A 23946-nucleotide genomic window follows, 5' to 3' on the forward strand; every position below is an offset into this window, starting at 1 on the left:
GAAAAGCTAGTGAAAGATTCATGCTAATGATGATCATTTGCTAATGATAAAAAAGTTTATAAGTAAATACACTTTTTAAAGAATGTTATAGTCTCCTTCTAAAAGTGTTCACAGTACCAGAGAGCTCATAGTCTAGGCTGGCAGCAGTACATTTCCTGTGTCGTATTGCACTAAGGCTTGACAAGCTGCGCTGGGGACACCCTGATGGGACAAGCAGTCAGCTTGGGGTCCCCCTGTCCAGCACATGACTCAATTACTTAAGGGAACTGGGCCCACATTTTTTGTTCATTTTGTAGAAAACTGCCCAATGCTAAAAATGTTAAGGCTCCTATCAACTATGCGTCGGGTGTTGGGAATAAATTTGTAATAAATAGATATTATAATTTTTGTTGGTGCACTACTGGTCCAAGCTGCCAAGCCCTAAACTGATTGTTACACTAAATCAGTGCCAGATTACCAAAAAGGCAACGTAGGCATTGGCCTACGGGCCCCGTGACAACGGATCAAAATAATATTGATTCATCTTAAAAGAAAATTACAATCAAGCTTTCTTAAATTGTTTCCAAAAGATAGAAAAATTAATCAACCCAAAAAAACTAAATCTTTACATTTAAGACTCTATAGAGAAAATACTGTATTATTGTAATGTACCCATTGACCTTTTGATGTGTAATTAACTACAGCACCCACCATATACTGCTGCTTGGTCATTCTATTGCACAGCCTTTAAAAAATGATAGGTAAATGACTATACAGTATTTCATATAGTTTTAAAATCTTTATCAAGGCAGGAAATTACTCTATGGGGTAAATTTACTAATATGGGAGCTCTATTTAAGAAGTGATGTTGCCCATAGCAACCAATCAGATTCTACTTCTCATTTATCTAGCACCTTCTAGAAGATAATTCCTGGAATCTGATTGGTTGCTATGGGCAACATCACTTCTTAATAGAACTCCCATCATAGTAAATTTACCCCTATAACTGTGTTTGTAGATTGTCCTCTCACCATTTGTTTATTTGATTGCTAACCTTTTGTTTTGTGAGGAAGGTGTTAGGGGTGGGGTGGAATAAGTGTGGACACCTCGTCTTAGCCTTACTTATTAGTTACTTTTAGGCTGCTATAGCTGAGGCTTTTTTTTGCAAGAGTGCTTAGTTTAAAGTGTGATTAGAATATTTAAATTGAAGCTGGAGTAGAACAGAAGGAGAAATATATATATATATATATATACATATATATATATATATATATATATATATACTACCGTTCAAAAGTTTGGGGTCACTTAGAAATGTCCTTATTTTTGAAGGAAAAGCATTGTTTTTTCAATGAAGATAACATTAAATTAATCAGAAATACACTCTATACATTGTTAATGTGGTAAATGATTATACTATCTGCAAACATCTGGTTTTTAAAGGAATATATATAGTACATAGGTGTATAGAGGCCCATTTCCAGCAACCATCACTCCAGTGTTCTAATGGTATATTGTGTTTGCTAATGGATGATTTGAAAACCCTTGTGCAATTATGTTAGCACAGCTGAAAACAGATTTGCTCGTTAGGGAAGCTATAAAACTGGCCTTCCTTTGAGCTAGTTGGGTATCTGAAGCATCACATTTGTGGGTTCGATTATACTTTCCAAATGGCCAGAAAAAGAGAACTTTCATGTGAAACTCGACAGTCTATTCTTGTTCTTAGAAATGAAGGCTATTCCATGCGAGAAATTGCCAAGAAACTGAACATTTCCTACAACCGTGTGTACTACTCCCTTCAGAGAACAGCACAAAGTAGAAAGAGAAGTGGGAGGCCCCAGTTCACAACATTAGAGTCTCTAGTTTGAGAAATAGATGCCTCACAAATCCTCAACTGGCAGCTTCATTAAATGGTACCCGCAAAATGCCAGTGTCAACGTCTACAGTGAAGAGGCGACTCCAGGATGCTGGACTTCTAGGCAGATTGGCAAAGAAAAAACCATATCTGAGAGTAGCCAATAAAAGGAAAAGATTAATATAGACAAAAGAATACAGACAGTGGACAGAGGAAGATTGGAAAAAAGTGTTATGGACAGACGAATCAAAGTTTGAGGTGTCTGGATCACACAGAAGTACATTTGTGAAAAGTGAAAAGATGCTGGAAGAGTGCCTAACGACATCTGTCAAGCATGGTGGAGATAATGTGATGGTCTGGGGCTGCTTTGGTGCTGGTAGAGTGGGAGATTTGTACAAGGTAAAAGGGATTTTGAATAAGGAAGGCTATTACTCCATTTTGCAACGCCATGCCATACAGCGCTTGATTGGAGCCAATTTCCACCTCCAACAGGACAATGACCCAAAGCACACCTCCAAATTATGCAAGAACTATTTAGGGAAGAAGCAGGCAGCGGGTATTCTGTCTGTATTGGAGTGGCCAGCGCAGTCACCAGATCTCAACCCCATTGAGCTGTTGTGGGAGCAGCTTGACCATATGGCACAAAACAAGTGCCCATCAAGCCAATCCAACTTGTGGGAGGTGCTTCAGGTAGCGTGGGGTGAAATTTCTTCAGATTACCTCAACAAATTAACAGCTAGAATGCCAAAGGTCTGCAATGCTGTAATTGCTGCAAAAGGAGCATTCTTTGACGAAAGCAAAGTTTGAAGGACAAAATTATTATTTCAAATAAAAATCATTATTTCTAACCTTGCCAATGTCTTGACTATATGTTCTATTCATTTTGCAACTCATTTAATAAATGAAAGTCAGTTCTTATGTAAAACACGAAACTGTCTGGGTGACCCCAAACTTTTGAACGGTAGTATATACAGTATATATATATCTATATATCTATATATATATATATATCTATATATATATATATATATATATATATATATATACTGTATATCAGCAATTTCTGCTATCAGGGACTGTTTTCATCTACTACCATATTTCCACCATAACTATGGATTTTGGTTTCAGCTGGATCCGCAATGCTGCCTGCAGCCCTCCTGACCCACTCCTGGTTGATCTTCTCATGCAATCTACTTATCCACTCCAACTGTGCCATATCAAACGACGCAGCAAGGTAACCGCTCAAATGGACCTTTTGTTGTGGTCACCAAATCATGATGCTTGTTGCAATTTTGCTCTTTTCATTGTCTTTCCCTCTTAAGTTTAGATTAACCTATCCATAGATATTATATTACTGTCACCCATGTATTAATACTGCCAATATTGCCTCTGTATTCAGTTTTTTTTCCCCTGGATGTTATACTTCTACGGGTTACACATCCTGCCAGATGTAACTTGTGCACCCCAGGATGAGTAACTTGTGTATCTATTCATGCAGTACATATCACACCACACGTTTCAGTGACCCGTATTTTTTCCTTGTATGATATTTCACATGCTATAACCTTCGTAGTACGCCTAAGATGGCTGCCTCATCTGGTACACCCGTGGGTGGGATGAAAAAACAACAACTTGGATCTGCTGGCTATGTAAGTTCTCTGATATTAGATTTACTATACTGCAACTCCCCCCATTTTGTGTTATCTTTCCTAAGTGTTACCTATTCCACTCCTATGTTGCATGCCTAAAATGGCTGCCTCGTCTGGTACCCTTCATGACTGGGATATATAACCCATGGAAGTTATTACACAAAATGCCTCCACCAACCCTACATTATGTCTTGCATATCCGTTATGTTGACTGTTTTAATTTTTTTCTTCTTTCTGTAATACTAAACCCCTGAAATTGTTTTTGATGTTGTAAAGCAACTTTGAGACCTGATGGAGAAAAGCACTATATCAATAAAATTATTATTATTATTATTATTATTATTATTATTATTATTATTATTATTGTTAACAACTTAGGGCCCTATTCAATTTCAAAAGTCGCGATCGGCGAAAACTTTTGATGCGATCTTTTCACATACTTTCTCAATGCGCGCTCCTGCTTTTCGCCCTATCCAATTGCAAAGCACACAAAAACGCATACATGCGAAAACTGCGAAAGATGAAACTAGCAAAAGGTGCAGCACATTTTGGGGAAATCTGCCTGTACTCCATAAAAGCCTAACTGGCACTGGAAATCAATATAGAAGTGTATTAATATCCCTAATACATACATTTATAATATTAAGTCAAATGGCTGTTATATGCATATTTGCATAAGTGTGGAAATATGATATAAAGCAATTTCTTTTGGAAAAAAATATTGTTGTAGTTAAATTGGGGGGTACATTAAAATGGGTGCTAGAATATTTTTGTGGCTATAAAGTGCAGTTTTAAAATATGTTAAAAATACACCTGCTGCAGCCCCATGCAATCCTAAAAACACCTGTCCCATCCATACAGCCCCTAAAATATGTGACCCAGGGCCTGATTCAGCAAGGACCGCTATTCTGCTTATACGCACACAACTGCGTTGGTAATATCAGCAGAGATATATAAATGTTTGCATTCACATTGCGAATGCAGACCGACATAAGGACGTCCACTTCCCCTTACTCACATCCTTATGCTTGGCTAATGAGTCATTAGGGGTGTCTCCAAAGGGTTCTGAACCAAGGCAAGTCCCAACATTTTTAGGCAAAAATAGAGATTCTGCACTTTTTATCACCTGCCTCTGAGATGGGGAAAACTCTTTGCCGGTTTCTGCCTATGGAGTTTTCGCACATGCAAACACTCCGGCAATTGGATAGCGTGATACGCGCATATGCACGAAAACTTTGTATCGGCAAACACTTTTTGCCGTTCGTGACTTTTCGCACCTAATTGAATACGGCCCTTAGAGTATATAAACCATAGACATCAGATTCACATTACAGTTTGTCTTTTGAAAGCTCATCTTCTGTCCGCTATCAGTTTGTAAAAAAAATTTGGTGTAACCTACGTACGGTTTATTAAAATTATTGGTTGGTAAAATTAAAAACGTATTAGTATATATTTTGCGAGGGGGGCAAAGAGATATTTGACTGCCTAGGGGCCTCCACAGGGTTGAGTCCGGCACTGCAAGTTGCACTTAATAATAAGGCAGGGAAGTGGCTGACACTTGCTAAATTAAAAGTGAGCATATTCATGGCTACCAGAGCATATTTCCAGATGTTTAACTACAAGTGCCAACATGTCCAGTCATCTAGGGCCCACTGGGACCTGTAATGCACCTGCAAATTTAAAATAAAGATACAAACACTGTGAAATTGGGAGAAATTAATAACCCTAAACACCAGGGCATACGATTGCACAATCATAACAAAAGAATGTAAACAGTTTAAGGATTCCTGGGCTTTCTGGGATCAGCGATTCACCAGCAAAAAAAATATATATCTTGGCTATTATTATTTGATGATTAGGAGCTGTCCAATATATTCAACAAATGGGGCGGGGTGGGGTGCATAGACAGTACTTAATTGTTTGTCACAAAATATCGCCTTGGTGTTAGTTTGTGTTGACTTCTCAAAAATTAGTTTTGCCATTCATTGCATAGAAACATTCTCTTTCCAAATATACATATATTGGTGAGGGAGATGGAAGATACATTTTTCAGCTTTGCTCTAGTAGTCATACGTCTACTATTTATTGGGGGATCCCTTCCTCCTCAGGGCTGACTAGTGGTCACGTGTAATGCTTTGAGTATAAAAGTCAAAATCGAACCTTAGTAAGTATACCCCTCGGAAAGAGTCTGGTGCTGGTATTGGAAAATATGGGGGATCCCTACGTCTTTTGTCCCCCGTATTTTCACAACCAGGACCGACTCAGAAAAACTTGGTGCTGGCTGTGCTTTTAAGGGGGTACTCCACGTCATTTCAATTTTAACACTTTATAATCTTTTTAAGCACAGAATCATGTATGGATCTCACTGATCTGTGCAATCATCTGTGTAATTCATATCTGTTCATGCTAAAATTGCCAGCATGAAGCAGGTCTATTATTTTGAAGTTAGATTTTGAGTTAAATTTGGTGTTCCTTTTTAAATTGAATAATAGAAAATCAGGGATTTGTATGTTGGTCTATGTAAAAGTACCAATGTCTTGCTGATGTTCGATTTTGAGTGGGATTTGGTTTTACAGTATGTTCGATTTGACATTCGATTTTGTCTTTAGAAAATCTCCAAAGGCAAAATTTTATGAAATACCTAGATGTTCAGAGTGTGCCATAAACGTGCAGTCCTGTCTGTGCAGGCCAGGTCCTGCAGCTGCTTCACTGACACGCGTTTCACCCGTGCTGGGCTTGTTCACAGTATAGCCATGTGTTGAACATCCAGGTATTTTTCTGACACTCTCTCATCTGGTCCCCAAGGTTACCCTGCTATGCTCTGCAACAGGGAACTGTAGGGGTTAACTGTATACAGACAGCAGAAGTGTCTCTCTTTTCTATACTTCCTGCCATGGAAAGACATTAGGGGATTCTTTCATCCTTCATTCACATCCATTGGGCACATGATTGGAAAGCAGAAATATATTATGATTTAGTACAGGACATTCTTTTTCTTATATTGCAGACATACAGGGCCTGATTCAGAGCCGGATGCTCTTTCAGAGCGCTCGCTCTGAATCAGGGCGGCATTTTTTTTTTGAGAGCCGGCCTCCTGGCCGCTCGCAAGCTGCCAGGTGATGGTTGCGATGATCGGGCTTGCGATGAGACCCTTGTGGTAGGGTCTCGTCCATCGTAAGCTCCAGTGAGCTTCCGGCTCTAATAGAGCCGGAAGCTCACTACTGAGGCCACCCCCAAACAGCAAGCGTTCCTTCTGGAACACCTCCGTTTGGCCAGCCACCCTCCCTGCCCACCTCCAAAATGGGGCGAGCTGTCAATCACAACCGTTTTGGTGCGAGACCGGTAGTGAAGGAGCGCCCGTCGCTGGCCGGGTTTTGTGCATGCGCACACTGGAGCCGGCTCCAGTGTGCGCATGCGCAGTGGGGGGACCATCTACCTGCTTGCGAGCGCTGTGCTGATTCAGTGTGAGCGCTGATTCAGAGCACTCGCATTGAATCAGGGTGGGTGCTATTTTTTTTTGTTACCACCCACAGCTTATGCGAGCGGCCATGATGATGGTCGCGATGGTCAAGACCATAGCGACCATCGGGCTTGCGACGAGACCCTTGCGGTAGGGTCTCATTGCCGCAAGCCCCAGTGGACTTCCTGCACTATTAGAGCAGGAAGTCCACCTACTGACATCACTAGTGATGTCAGTAGGGCCGCCCACAAACGGCAGGCATTCGCATGGGAACGCCTCTGTTTGTGAAGCCACCCCCCTGCCAGGCCTACAAAATGGGGCGAGTTGTTGATCAACATCGACAGCCGCCCCTTTTGTAGTGAGTCCCGGAGCGAGTGCTTTTTGCGCTCGCTCCGGGGCTCCTGCACGCCGCATGTGCGCACTGGGCCACCATCGCCCCGCTTGCGAGCGGGTCTGAATCAGGCCCCCAGTCTTTGAGAACGCTATTAGATTGCTAAGGTTATGCTATATCTATTATTTGTTGCTAAAAGCAAGGGGAGACCAGCTAACTGCATGGTAGCCTGTTGACGCCTTTATGTCTGAGTGAGCGAATGAAACATGCACTCACTATTTTCTAAAGACGCCCCCTGGCCGCTCGCATCCTACATCATCTCCGCTATTTATTAGATTAATCGAGTACATCGAAAGGCGTCTGAACTACTCGCAGTGCTTGTGGTAGTTCAGGCTAAGAAACAACCAAGTGACGTGGTCGATGACGCCGCTTTGTTAATTATGCACACCCTTAAAACGCCCGTTTTGACCGTTTGGCATGCCTGCGTTCGGATCACCACTCCCCGTTTTCAAGCACCTTCCCCTGTTACCACCCACAAACGCCTCATCTTGTCACTCAAATTAGCAGGCACTCGCTATTTTGCGAGCGCTCGATTTCCGACCGCACTGACTGGTTGGCGCATGCGCATTACGACCCATATGCATGCGCAGATGTGCGAACATCGCTCAGAGCGAACGAGCGGCCGCTTACGAGCGGCTCTGAATCAGGCCCTATGTGATTACAGTTCTGATGCTAGTGTAGATACTAGATTTAAGGGAATCTGGGTGATTCAAATTATTGGTGCTGACTATAGTCAGTGAATACTCATGGATACCTACTGTGGCCCCTGACAGCAAAGTATACAGGTATACTTCTCTCCTGGATAGCTCTTTCAAATTGAGCTGTCCAAGTGCTGAAAAGACATCCAGGTGTAAGACTGTCGATGTCGTTGCCTATTGGGCACAGGCTTTGAAAGGTTATGCTTTCTGGAGCTTTCTGTATATGGTAGTATCACAGTACCATAGAATCCTTTGGGGACTCCTGTGTCGTGGAAACATATGGGGATCTATATGTATTGTGTTAATCCTCCAAAAATGGCAGTTTTTGCAGGGTTTACTGCATTTTAAGGCTTTTACATCCATCTCCTAAAGAGATCAAATGTTCAAAACTGTTTCACAGATTACTAGATTCTGCCTACAGTGTTTAGTGGTGTTGCACTCATACTTCTACCTCAACCTCACCGCAGAGAAGATTCGACTGCCATAGGCGTTGTTCCGACTTTAGACTATAGAGATTGCAGAATGCTGAGTTAGAAATGCAGTGTTGAATAACCATTCCATGTAATAGCAAAGCAAACACATAACCCATAGATTGCACTGATAAAACTTGTGGAAAGGTCCTTTCAGGCCCAAGAGTTGATTTGTGCAAAATTTGGTTGCAACTCTGCTTCTCCATACATTACCCCCAACTTTTGCAGAATTTCCCCGCACAGTTCCCTAGAGGAATTTTCCTGATGGAAAAAAACAATTCTTTCACAGGGAGAAAGACTAAAATATTTTATCAAAAGTATAGTCAATATTAAATATTTTTCCATAAATAAACCAATGGGAGTTTCTATTGAATTTTACAAAATGTATCAGCATTTTATAAAACAAAAAAACAGGCATTAGTGCTGTCCAAAAACACACTGTGGGGCTGATGCTGAATTGTAGCCAGTTTTGAGGATGCATTTCGTGTTTTTACACTGTGCATGCTCCAGAGCCGACTCCATGTTTTTATGGCATCTGTCGCAATGCAGCATTTGGTTGAAGGGGCGTAATTGGGTTGCTAAGTGTAGCTGGAAATGTTGAGGCATACTTGCCAACCATCCCGCATCTTGTGAGAGGCTCCCCTTTTATTGACCAGTTTCCCACTGCTCTGCGAGGTTTATTAAATCCCCCAGATTCCCACGGCCCTGTCTGAAATCCGGACTGTGCATGCGCGAGTCTGGATGTAACAGGGGCGGAGCCTGATGTCAGTATGCAAAATAGTCTAGCCATGCACTGCAGGTTGGTGGAGGTTTGGGGCAGGCACGGCCGGTGCACCTGCTGCCAGCTGGGCAGAGACTCTGGTAGCTGCTACTGCCACTGCACAGCATCCACGATCGAAGCTCAGCTGACAGCTCTGGATCGGGCCCGCAGCAGTAAACAGTGAGCAGGCAGTGGCAGAGCATCCGACAGCAGTTTGCGGGGGTTGGACAACTGGACAGCGGCTAGTGGTTAGCTCTGGGTGGTACGCAATAGAGCAGTGACCGCTACTGTGATCAGAATGAGCTCCTGCACTTGGGAAAAAGGCTCATACTCATATAGAACTATAAGTAAATGGCCATGGGAGGGCAGCTCCAGCAATCATCACCAGGGGCGTAACTAGGTATTTGAAGGACCCACAGCAAAAGTTTGTAAGGGCCCCTATGTACCACCCAATGGTGAAAAATTTATATAACACATGTAACTTTGACAAGGAAGATGGGTCCCCCTAAGCTCTGGGCATCACAGCAACTGCACCCCTTGCACCTCTGGTAGCTACACCCATGATCATCACACACAGCTGTGGTTTGCCAGCCTGAGCTGGGAAAAGCGGGTCCGCCACCCATGGCTTGATGTACCTTGAGTCAGGCAGCTCTAAAGGCTGCGCTCAAGTATAGCAAGCCAGGAACTGGGAGAGGGCCAGGGTGCTGTGGTGTTCACTGCTGGGAGAGTCGTGTTCTGCTGGAATAGGAGTGCTGGGTGAGGGTGGGTGCTGACACTGTGCTGTGCTGAGAGAGAAGGGTGCTGTGCTGGGTGAGGGCCAGGGTGCTGGGTGAGGGGGGTGCTGTAATGCGATAGGGATGCTGGGTCAGGTGAGGGGTGCCACTGTGTTGTGCTGGGAGAGGGAAGTGCTGTGCTGGGTCAAGGCCAGAGTGCTGGGTGCTGTACTGGGAGAGGGGTGATGGGTGCTGTGACCTGTGCTGTGCTGGGAGAGGGATGCTGAGTGAGAGGTCCTGAGTGCTGTGCTCTGATCTGTGCTGGGAGAGGGGTGCTGTGCTGGGTGAGGTGTGATCTGAGATGTGCTAGGAGAGGGGTGCTGGGCTGGAAGAGGGGTGATGTGCTGGGATAGGGGGTGATGGGTGCTCTGCTGTGATCTGTGATAGGAGAGGGGTGCTGGGAGCACAGCACAATGGGGGATGTGAACACAGTGAGGCCATGCCCTTTCCATGAGGCCACACCCCTTTTAAAATCCCACAGGGAGGCACCACCCAAAATCTTGCCTAGGGCACTAATTTGACTAGGGCTAGCTCTGCACTGCAGGGTTGTGGGTAGCGCCAGCTGCCTCTCCCAGCAGAGTCTGTGAGTCATCACTGCATGCAGAGCCGACAGTGCTTCTTATTCTCTGCTACATGCTGCAGCAGCAGCAGCTGATTGTTCTTCTCCCACCATGCCCAAACACATGTAAGTAGTTGATAGTAGTGCTCAGGGTGTGTGGCTGTGTGTCCTGTGGTGGGAGCTGCGCTGTGGGTAGCAAGATAATTGGGAGGGTGGAGGGATGGGGAGGGGGATAGGAGAGCACAGTTATTAGATATTTGACTGTGACCTTAGAAACAGAGCACAGAGGGGCAGGGTGCCCAGGATTCTATCGTTACTCCATGTGTGTGATGTTATAAAGACTGAGTAGGAATCTTCCAAAGAAGGAACCTTGCAGCAATTCCAGGGGCCTATATATCAGTTTTGATTGCACCTGTATCAAAGTACCATCCTGCTGGTACCAATTTACACTATTTTACTATGATAATGTGATCAGCTGCCAGCACCCTCCTGCCACACCCCCTCCCATTTCTTACAATGCCAGGTGTCACCTCACCCTGTTGGAGGCAATGCTGAAAGTTCTGATTATAATACTGTTGGTGCCCATGTTACACTATTAAATCCTCCTTCCCCTCCATACTCCTCTACCCTGCCCATGCCAGGGGTCTCCTCAGGAGGCAATTCTTGCAGCTCTGTAATTCCCATTCGCTATTTATCATGTGTCAGGCAAATCACACAGCTCAGCACCTACTATAGGTGGGAATGATTCAGTATCCATGTATCTGATATACTTAATGTTTGTATAACGCTGATACATATAATTTGATGATTGTTAACCAACCAGGCGATCTGGTCCCATTCTTTACCAATAGTTTGTGCACTAGTTGTTGTTATATTTCACTTTACTGCCCAGGACAATTCCTTGTGTTCTGTTTCCTCCATTTGTGGGGTCCTGTGCTCCTGCCAGACATAGACTACCCCCACCCTCCCGGCGTAGCTAGACATGCCTATCGGGCAGAGCATGACACGCCCCCTCAGATCTCCCTAAAACTAGTTTTTAAAAGTTGGCAGCATTATGCGTATGCAGAGATAAGCCTGTTGTTAGAGGGATCTTTTGCACCAAGGATAGAAATGGTGGAAATGCATACTGATAATGATGACGGGTCTGAAATGAAGCCTATGGATAGGGGCGGTTCGGTTCCATAGATCTGTACAACTCTTCATACGGGTGAATATACGTATTTTTTCTTGTACATGCAATGCTGGCGTAATTACAGCCAACTACTGTTGAACAGCCCTTTTGGCAGCACACAGGTGATAGAATTTTCCTTCCAGCCTAACCAAAATTTGGTCCAAGGACTTTGGGCCTGATTCAGAGCCGGACGCTATTTGCGCTCACTCGTTTAGAAAAAGGGGCCGGCTATTTAAATTGAGCGCTCGCTCTTTGCGGTCTGTTGACCCCTCTATGTCTGAGCGAGCGAACGAAATATGCGCTCTCTATTTTGTAAAGACGCCCCCTGGCCGCTCGCATCCTACGTCATCTCCGCTATTTATTTGATTAATCGAGTACATCGAAAGGCATCTGAACTGCTCGCAGTGCTTGTAGTTGGATTTTCCTACCGCAATCATGCGACCAGTTCAGGCAGAAACAACCAAGTGACGTGGTCGATGACGCTGCTTTGTTAATTATGCACACCCTTAAAACACCAGTTTTGACCTTTTGGCACGCCTGCGTTCGGATCTCCACTCCCCGTTTTCAAGCACCTTCCCCTGTTACCACCCACAAACGCCTCATTCTGTCACTCAAATAAGCAGGCACTCGCTATTTTGCGAGCACACAATTTCCAACCGCAATGACTGGTTCGCGCATGCGTATTACAACCTATATGCATGCGCAGTTGTGCGAACATCGCTCGGAGCGAACGAGCGGCCGCTTACGAGCGGCTCTGAATCAGGCCCATTGTTTGGATCATTTCATTATTTTGGTCATACATGGTGATGCCAGGCCAATTTTGGTTTTGAGTAATTGATTTTGGTTGCCAAGCTTGCCATATACGTGGTCAACTTTATTTTTGGCCATACAATATGCTATTTTTTATTGGAGGACATAGGGAAAAAATAATAGTGAATGCAGTCACTCTTTGATATTTGATTGCATCAACAAAGTCTGGCAAAGTGGTATTATTGTACTAAGCATTGTCCCCTCCATTATGAATTTATAGTGTCAGTAAAGGTGCTAATGATCTATTACACACATTGGAATACTGTGCATTAGGTTTTGCCAAGTTAGCACAAATATAATCAGATGATTAACAATAGATTACATAGTTGTAAATCTGGGGCTGTAGTAAGGCCCGTGAGCACAGATGAACAGTATAGTACAAATGAGTATTGATAATAGTAATCAATGAACACAGAGGTTTTGAAACTGAAATCACTTTTACTTTGTATGTCATTTTTCAATCCCTGTCATCGGCATAATGAACATGCCTTTATGTGTAAACTGCATAGATAATTAACAACATGCACGATAAATTGTCTGTATCGTATGTGAAAGTTTATTGCTAAATATATGGATAGGAGTAATTTCCAGTGCAAATTGGAAATAATTACACAAATTAACTTTGACACGAAAAAAACACATAATTGATTGGGAAACAAAATAACAATAAATCATTTACGGTAAGCTATGACTAACTCGTTAGGATCTTTATGCAAATTTCTTATTGTGTTTCATTAAATGATTATCTTTTTCTTGCTAGTCAGCATTATTTGGATTTGAAATAATTAAAATTCATCCCTTAAAAGCTATTAAAATAAAAGACATAAAGAAAAGCATACATGAGGTGTCATAGAGAGGTGGACACATTTGTGCTCCAAACTTATAGGAATAAATGTACAGTAAGAAAATGAATTTACATGTTTAAGTTCATAAATACATTTTGTGGCTTATGTCTGGTGTTAGCATAGAAATAGCATAAAGATGTAGCTTGACAGAGTTACACCCCATACCCCTTTCACATCGCCAAAATAACCTGGGTTATTCCCGGGTTATTGCCGAGTCGATCAGGGTCGACGTGATTTTAAAAAGCACCAAAAAGAATAACCCTGGTCGACCGACCCGGTATTTCAACCCGGGTTAAAAGGAGGGTTAAACACCGGTCGGACCCGGGTTTTTTGGCTCTTAAATGGTACAGACACAGGATATTCAACCCGGGTCTGAGAAAATAGTGCTGATTGGCTTTTTCCAGTCAGCTGACCAGCCTGCACACAGAGCACATGTCTCTGTATTTACATTACTGCCATGCACTGCACACTTTGCACACTTTGGGGAAAAGGCAGCTAATAATAAGCTATATACAGACAGCACAGTGTACTATACTGCACTTTACTTTCACTTTGGAGGAATCTTGGCAAACTGGAGTGATGAAGAAGTAATGGAGTTGCTGCAGATCAGGGGTGAGGAAGAAATATGTGAACAGATAAGTTATCACATCCTTGACAGTGCCAGTTATCGCAACATCAGTAAAATATTGGCTGCATCTGGATTCATCAGGAGCCAACAGCAGGTCGTCAATAAGCTGAAGGCACTGAAGAAGCAATTTCATAAGGTGAACAACCACAATAGAAATCGCAGTGGTGCTGCTCGCATGGACTGGAAGTTCTTTGAGCTGTGTGCCAATGCATTTGGCCATACTGCATTAAGCAGACCTGTGACATAGTCATCTGCACTGCATGCATTCCCCAGCCCCTCCTTTTCTTTACTGAAAATGTCATCATAATTGTGAGCCAATAAAATCCTTTAAAAATTACATCACACTGTTTTAACATGGGCAACTCGGGTTGAGTTAAAAGGCACCAAATCTGCAATAACCCGGGAATAACCCAGGATATTAAGGCGATGTGAAAGGCCCTGACCCAGGTCGGACCCGGGTTCAAAACCTAGGTCCGACCCATGTATTTGATGTGAAAGGGATAAACTGGGTTATTGCCAGGTTGACGGCTCAGTGTGAAAGGGCCCCTGAAAAATAACCCGGGTGAAGTGACCAGGGTATCCAACCCTGGTAGCGACCAAGGTTGCCACGGTAATGACCCGGGTCATGGTGCAGTGTGAACGGTCCAACCCAGGTTATCTGACCCAGGTCATGCATAAACTGAGCTGATTGGTGGCCATGGAGCAGTCATCACCCACTTTTTATAACCTCACAAGTTTAGCAGGGCAGTGTGGGCCTGATTCAGAACCGCTTGCAAAAAGCGAGCGCTCGCTCTGAATCCGGACGGCTGCTTTGTCTTTATAAACCCGGCCTCCTGGCCGCTCGCCAAGCTGTGGGTGGTCACCCACAGCTTTTGCGAGCGGCCAGGTGATGGTCGCGATGGTCGCAACCATCGTGACCATCGGGCTTGTGACGAGACCCTTGTGATAGGGGACCTCATTCAGAGTCGGTCGTTGCGGCCGCACGGTCATACGCCACCGATGTTCGCTAAACTGCGAATGCGTAAAGTTCGCAATGCACGTGCGCTAACTAGCTGCTACAATCAGAAATTTCTCTCTCCTTGAACACAGCTAGGTCGGTAGTTTGTGTGACATAATGAGGCGTTTGTGGGTGGTAACAGAGGAAGGTGCTTAAAAACGGGGGAGTGGAGATCCAAACGCAGGCATGCCTAATTATGCGAACTGCGTTTTATGGGAGTGCATAATTAACAAAGTAGTGTCATGGCACACGTGACATGGGTGGTTTGTACACTGACCTGATCGTAGTGCTTAAGAGAGGGTATGGTCAACCTTAAGCTCTACGACCAGTTCCGATGGTTACCGATGGTCTCGATTAATCCTTATATGGCCGGAGATGACGTGTAATGCGTACGAGAAGGGGGCGTATTTTTTGTCTTACGGCCGCATCCTCCCCTTGGTCGGCCAGCTAACGATCCGATCTTAAGGACGCAACTTGCGAATGCATCATTTGCATATCCGGCCCCTTTTCCCTTACGACCGTGCAGATGCAAACGACCGACTCTGAATGAGGTCCAGAGTCTCATCTGCCGCAAGCCCCAGTGAGCTTCCAGCTCTAGTAGAGTCAGAAGCTCACTACTGACATCACTAGTGATGTCAGTAGGGCCACCCACAAATGGTAGGCGTTCCTTCAGGAACGCCTCCATTTGTCCAACCACCCCCCTCCCCGCCTACGAAACAGGGTGAGCTGTCGATCAACATCGACAGCCGCCCTGTTTGTAGCGAGCCCCGAAGCGAGTGAATTTCTTACTCGCTCCGGGGCTTGCGCATGCCGCACATGTGCAGTGCCCCACCATCGACCCACTTGTGAGCGCATTGCGCTTGCGAGTGGGTCTGAATCAGGAACTGTGTATGGGGCCTACCTGGGAATAACCCTGGTCGAAGGTGCAATGTAAACAGGGTCTGACCTGAGTCTCATCCGGGACTGACCCGTGTTCGAAATCCTTGGTCGCTGAAAGGGGTAGAAATGCCAAAAGTCGCTTTATTCTATTTGTATAATTTATAATTAATGTAATGATGTCTCATATACACAAAAGGGAATATTGTCTTGACAATTATTAATTAATGTAAAAGAACAACTTTCAAAATAAAATATAATTAATCACAAACAAAAATATAAATACTTATTAAATAAGAATATCTGTTATTTTCCCATTTAAAAATACATTGGAAATCTTTCCTGCAGCAGTTCAAATGGAAATATGGAGTAATACAAAAAGACGGCTACAACTTGATGTGATATAACAAAATTCTAATGATTTAAGTGCTATCAGCTGAAGAGGTTAGTACAAAAGCAGTCATACACAAGCTGCTAGCTAGTGCTGCTAATAGCCATCATCAACATGAAATACCATCAATCCCAGGCACCCTCAAGAAATACGCTGTCTAAAAACTTATCTGCAGATTAATCCACATCTAATAGTGTCGCAATGATGTGAACACAGCCTTACTATTTTCCATGTATGCCCATGCCCATTGTCATGTCAAGTGTAAGAGAATGCATCTCAACAATATGCCAGAAAGCTATGTACAGTATGTATGTAAGCGTACACATATAGAGTTTGGATGGTAACTGAATGATGATTCATCAGAACCATGAAAGGTTTTGGCCAGTGGCTAATCCTGCAAAGGTGAGGATTCAATATTTCCTCTCCATCACAAATTTGTTTCCAATGTCATAACGAAGAGGGGCGGGGGCAGGACCGGTTCTAGACCAAGTGAAGCCCAGAGCGAAATTTCTTTTGGCATCCCCCATAATATAAGATCTAATACGTAATTAATTAACAATAAATGTAATTGTATTTTATATTACAACTTACGTTGCTCTCAAACAATCACACACTAACCTCAAGTCCATTGGGTGCATGTTTAGTACTGTCAACTGATGCAATTCTTTCTACTGAATGAAGTCTGGAGGTGTACATGATCAGTCACTGATTTCTTCACCATAGCTCTCTCCCCAACTAAACTGCATTTCTCCTCTCAGTTCTTCATTGCCCCATGTGCTGTCCTCCCTCCTTTAGATCTCTCCTGTTTTCCCTTGGTCTTTCCTTAACTCTTCATTCTCTCCCAGCTCAGCTTCTTTCCCCCCTTATTGTTCTGTTTCTTCTCCCCCAGTTGACCCTCTCCTTTCTACTTATATCTCTTAGCTGTCCTTCCCACCCCTCCACCTGATTCTCTTTCCTGAAGTTGCAAATGGGTTATTACAATGTAGTAGCTCCGAACAATCACAGAAGCCTCTCGAACAGTGAGCAATTTGATTGGCTGCTGGGTCAAGCTCCTGATTGGTAATTTGTCTCCTTCACTCTAACTGTAGCTGCAGGTAGGGAGATAAGGTTAGAGATGTCACAGGGAGAGGAATGGGTGAGGGCTTTGTAAGTAAGTGTGAGAAGCTTGAATTTGATTCTGAAAGGGAAGGGAGCCAGTGTAGGGCTTGTAGGAAAGGGGAAGCAGATGTACTATGTTTGAAGAGGAAGATGAGTCGGGCAGCGGTGTTGAGGACAGATTAGAGTGGAGAGAGGCGGGAGTCAGAGAGGACAGATCGGATGAGGTTACAGTAGTCCAATCTGGAGATGACCAGTAAGTGGATGAGGGTCTTAGTAGTATCCAGGATGAGAAAGGATCTGATCCTGGAAATATTTTTAAGATGGGAAAGGCAGAACTTTGAAAGGTAATGAATGTTTGGTTTGAAGGTGAGGGAGAAGTCAAGGACAACTCCAACACAGCACACTTGCAGGCTAGAGGAGGTGGCTGTGCTATCAATAGATAATAAATTAATGTGAAGTGAGGTTATGCAGGAGAGTGGGAAGATGATAATTTCAGTCTTAGATATATTAAGTTTAAAAAAGTGCTGGGACATCCAGAAAGAGATAGCAGAGAGACAGTTGGAGATATGAGTGAGGAGAGAGGGGGAGAGGTCAGGGAGAGGAAAGGTAGATCTGAGTATCATCAGCATATAGATGATATTGGAGGCCGAAAGAGCTGATGAGCTCACCTAAAAGAGGACGTGTAGAGGGAGAATTAGAGAGGTCCAAGAACAGAACTTAGGGGGATATCTACTATTAGTGGAAGTGCAGGGGAAGTAGAGTCATGAGAGGACACAGAGAAGGAACATTCAAAGAGGTAAGAAGACAGCCAGGAGAAGGCAGTATTATGTAGACCAAGGGAGTGAAGGATTTGCAGAAGGAGGGGGTGGTTCACTGTGTCAACAGCAGCAGACAGGTCAAGAAGAATGAACAGAGAGTAATGTCCCTTAGACTTGGCAGCAAGAAGGTCATTGCTGACTTTTGTGTGGACAGTTTCAGTGGAGTGGAGAGTAAGGAAGCCAGACTGAAATGGGTAAAGCAGGGAGTTGGACGAAAGAAAGGTTGTAAGGCAATTGTAAACATTACATTCAAGGAGTTTGGAAGCAAAAGGAGTAGAGAGATGGGACGGTAGTTGGAGAGAGTGTTAGAATTAATGGTAGGTTTTTTATAATGGGGGAAGCAAGGGCATGCTTGAATGCAGATGGGACAGTGCCTGATAAGAGGGAGAGATTGAGGAGGTGGGCAAGATGGGAACAGGCAGACAGAGAGAGGTAGTGGAGGAGGCAGAAGGGGAATAGGGTCAAGGGGATGAGGCCCATAACCTTATCTCCAGATACAGGGAAAAAAAAGTCAGAATTGGCAAGATGAATAGGGAGGGATAGGCTGGCAAAAAAGGAGTTGAGGTGCTGTGAGTCTGCTGGGACATGGTGCCCTGATGTATGGAGTCAATTTTAGATGTAAAGCAGGTGGCAAAGTCAAGGGCAGAAAGTGAAGAGAGGATATGAGGAGTGGGTGAGCAGAGAAGGCAGTTGAAAGTGGCAAAAATGATGCCAGGGGTTTGAGGAGTTGGAGGAGATGAGGGTTCAGAAATATGACTGTTTAGTGAGAGATAAGGGCAGCATTTTAGGATCAGAGCATAAATTTGAAATGGAGGAAATATGTCTTAGAGTGTAATTTACTCCTCTGTCGCTTGGCGGTATATGAACACTTTTGTAGATATCAGGTTCATTTAGGATGCCAGGGATGAGGCGTGATCTGCGAGGGTGAGTAGTGATTACTGGAGCAACTGAGTCAAGAGGAGAAGTAAGGGAGGTACTGTATAGGGAAGCAGATTGTTCAGGGAGCCTTAGGAGATAGAGGTTTAGAAGGTGAGAGAGATAAGTTAAAAGAGAAGGTGATGGTCAGAGAGGGGGAATGGGGAATTTGTGTAATCGGAGATACAACAATAAGAGACCAAACAAAACAATGATGTGAGGTTAAGGAGTTTAGAGGCAAAGGATTCAGTAGGGATATTGAAGTCACCTAAGATAATGGAGGAAAGATATGAAGAGGGGAAGTAAGGGAACCAGGACACAAAGTTGTCAAGGAATTTAGAGGGAGAGCCAGGGAATGATAAATGATAGCTACTTGAATGTGAACAGTAATATGTATTAGCAGGCACTGTGTCTCCTGGTCTCACAGTGCTGAATTAGTTGAGCCTGGAGCCAATAATAAAGTGCAGCATAGATGTAGTGCCAGCACAGTCAAAGTGGGATCATCTACTTCTGAGGAAATCTATATTAATAGATGAAACGCATTAAAAATTTTATTATACATTTGATGGCAACAAGCCTCTGGCAGGTTTTAAGTTCATGGTGGTCCTATTTTGACCACATAAAATAACATCATAAAGAAAATACAGAACATATATACAGAGCAGAATAATGACAGGGAATATTGTACTTGACCTGATTCAGCAAGGATCGCAACTGTGATTACACGTGCAATCAGACAATTGTTGCGTTCTGTGCATGCATATGCATTGCGCGTTTGCAATCTAGCAACTGCGATTGAGACTGAGATCGCAGAGACTACGCAGACCCATCGCAGAGTGATTGACAGGAAGTACCGTTTGGGGGAGGTGATGGAGGGGTGGTCAGTGAAACACAGGCATGCCAGTGTGTTTGAATGCCATTGCAGGGGCGTGCATAAATTAGGCACTGCGGTGCCATACGTGCTTGGGATTTCACTGTGTGCATTGAGGTTAGCAATTCCTTAGTAAGGTCAGAGCTTGTGCAAGTGTGTGTGGTGTGTGTGAGGCTGCGATGGTACTCAATGTTACCGATTGTTGCACAGTCATACTAAGCATTACAGATGTGTGTAAGGTAAGCTGGGCGTCCTTATGCTGTGCTGCGACGGCATAGCAATTGCAGAGGATTAGCATGTCTTTGCAGTGAGAGTGCGTGTGTAATCACTATTGCAATATCTGTACTGATTCAGGCCCTTAGTTTCTTGCTTTTAATTCAGCAGTGCAACATAAAATATCATTCCACAGCACTTTTTGAAACAAACAAATAAATAAATAAATTGGCAAAATATGTTACAACAGAAAAACAAATCTACTGTAAAAACTGATGTGAATAGAAGTGGAAGTATGGTCCTTTCTGGAAACCTATTTTTCATACCGTCATGTACTTAATGCCTGAAGCAGGTTTTGTTCATATTTTACAATTATTCATTTTTTTCTGGAACCAAAATTTTAAAAAAATAATATATAAAACTTTAACTCATAACACTTATTTTTCTCCTAATTTAAAACCATGATGAATCAACACTATGGGCCAAATGTAATAGGGTGAGAGTTTAGAAAAGTGAGAGTTTCTGACACTTTTTAAACTTTACCAATGTAATAGAGTCCAAAAACAAAGTAACAGAGCGAACTTGCATGTTTTTTTAGACTTAAAAAACTCTCACGATTTAAAATCTCATTCGGATATTTTCCCATTTTGAAGATAAAACTCATCCAATGTGAGAGTTTACTGCTAAACTCTCACATTTTCTAAACTCTCACCCTATTACATTTGGCCCAATAAACCCAACCCTAAAACTATATTACCTTACTGTAATGTAAAATCTTATAGGGTCTCTAAAAAGGTATTGAGTCCATTTTGAAGCAAACTTTGGGTCACATGAGTTACCTGCATTTTTATTTCACAATTATTGAAGCTCTGTATCCTGACCCCTCTGTACATGACGTACATAATGAACTTAGGTTTCATTTTAGTAGCATGACTATGGGTTGCTAAATAATTACTTATTAGTAAATCAGAAAATTGTGAAAGCTGAATAAACCCTTATTGTCTACTACTAAACTCTTTGGGTACTTTTTAGACTTGTAGGTTCTACAGGGAATAATTTTTTTCTGCTGTAGACCTCTTGTGATTTTATTACATGTTAGTATACAATTCCTTAGGCACCATTCATATTTTATTGCATTTGCAAGTATTGTTTTCTTGTCATGCTTGCTTGAAATACTGGCTATACATCCTGTTTTAAAAATATGGATTTGACAGTGGAAAATTCAGAATCTTGACCAGCAGAGTTGCTTTGTGCAGCAAAGTGGAGTCTTGCTGTGAGAGTGTGCCTTGAGGTATAATTTTCTCACATATACCATGAAAAATAAAAGTATCATGCAGCTGTGGGTGGACATTTGTGTTGTCTTTCAATGTAAAAAAAAACCAACATACTTTTTCAAAATGTTAATAATATTTGTATTTTTCCTATAATTTTCCGTACAAGTACAGGGAGAATCTATGTTGTTTTTTTAGCATCTCAATCTAAAAGCTTTTATTTTATGTTTATTTTAGAACACGGCATGTTCACAGCAGATAGTAGAGTAATTATTGCTGTGCTTTTTGTACAATGTTTTCTACCTAAAGCATACATTTAAATGCTTATTAAACTTATTTGCAGAACTATATCTATAACTGTATGTAACATTGTTCATTGGCTTATGTGGCGTTTGCTGTGAATTGCAGCAAGGATATACAAACATGGAAACATATAGGGGCAAATTCAATTGGCTGCAGGTTGACTCATGCGTTTTGTTCTGTGTAATGTGCTTGAGCTATTCAATTACAGACAGGCAATCAATCTGCTCGCCTCTCAGATGCTGTATATAGCGCTCATTTCTGCTCACATCTTCGGAGGGTCCGATCCTGGGTTGATTCCAAGTCTGCAATTGGACAGCACTGAGCATGTTACACAGGGGGACAGACCTCTTAAGTTAATCTGCTACTAATCGAATCAGCTTTATAAAAAGTAATCATATATAGATGAAGAAGTGCAGACATTGAAGACATAAAATATAATTTAAATTCTACTGTATGTACTTTCTAAAGGTTATTTATGGTTGCAGTTGCCAACTTGTCTTTATGAAATCATGCCTATGCATCTGGTCTTATGCTGCTGAGTATGACTTTGCAGGCAAGATGACATTTCCTTTGAAGAGGATTGTTTGTTCTTTATGATGAATAGATAAGACTAAATTGGGTTGTTTCATGTATGCCAACATTTTTTCAATTACATTTCTTAATGTACATTTAATTTAGTTACTAAGGTTTCAGACAGGTCAAATATCAATCTTTCTTTCAACATGCAAGGAATTCTTATTTATTAACTTGGGTGTGTATGAATCTGTTACTTTCAATTAAGTGCCATTTGCACATTCTAGGGGCATAATATAAGTAGGGTAAAGAGTTAAATCCACAATTCCTATACTTAACACTGTAAATGAAGGCAGCCGCAATGTGTTAGTTAGATAATAGCTAAATGAGATACAAAAAAGTGAAAATAGGATTTGTTGGACCTTAGCATCTGTGGTAAGATTATAATAATCATTGAGTTGTTTCCCCCATATAGCGCCATCATCGTACACAGGTGAAGTACAGAGAATATTTGCTTTTTTCACATTATTTCCTGCCCAAGTGGAACAATCTAACCAGTCAATGTATCAAAGTGTTACTTTTCTCTATGCTAAGAGACATCCTGGAACATTGCTTATTATAGTCATACAGGATGTTCTTGCGCTGTAATGTATCAAAATAGTAATTGCCTGTGAGGCATTACACAAACTCACCCCTCCAGCTGTGTCTTGTTCCCCCCTATTTCATCAACTTAACTCTGACGCAATACGAAATGTATTGCATATACACTACGTATTGCATCAGTACACATCAAATTGATTGTTTCTTTGCTAGTATAGCTTTCAAGGCATAATGATGGCATATAGCCAGTGAGTGGTACTCTATGGGGTATATTTACTAAAGTGTGGGTTTTTCTACTCATTCTAATCACACTTTAAACTAAGCAATCTTGCAAAAAAAAGCCTCAGCTATAGCAGCCTAAAAATAACTAATAAGTAAGGCTAAGACGAAGTGTCCACACTTATTCCACCCCACCCCTAACACCTTCCTCACAAAACAAAAGGTTAGCAATCAAATAAACAAATGGTGAGAGGACAATCTACAAACACAGTTATAGGGCTAAATTTACTGTGATGGGAGTTCTATTAAGAAGTGATGTTGCCCATAGCAACCAATCAGATTCTAGCTACTATCTTCTAGAATGTGCTTGATAAATGTTAAGTAGAATCTGATTGGTTGCTATGGGCAACATCTTCACTTCTAAAAACCCACACTTTAGTAAATATACCACTATGTGTATTTGCTATTTGCACTAGGTACACAGCCATATCCATGACATCTTGATCCTTAGTGTTTCTTCATCAAAGTTATAATTTTCTACAGTTTGTTCATAAAGGACAAGCAGTAAGGGCGTATCTATAATGGATGCTGGGTGTGCGATGCACATGGGCTTCTGGGTCCAGGTGGACTCACACCACACACCTTACACCCATCGAGTATACTTACCTTGTTGGCGCCGCTGAAAAAAAATTCCAGAAGTTAAATACAGTGCCATATTCCCAGAGATATATGCATGTGCAGAAGGCACTGGCACTTTGCCAGCATCTACACTGCACATGCCCCGGCACCAGCGGTTCCTGTTTGAAGATTGCA

Source organism: Taudactylus pleione, unplaced genomic scaffold, assembly GCF_031769625.1.
Source record: "Taudactylus pleione unplaced genomic scaffold, aTauple2 ptg000154l, whole genome shotgun sequence".
NCBI lineage: Eukaryota > Metazoa > Chordata > Amphibia > Anura > Myobatrachidae > Taudactylus > Taudactylus pleione.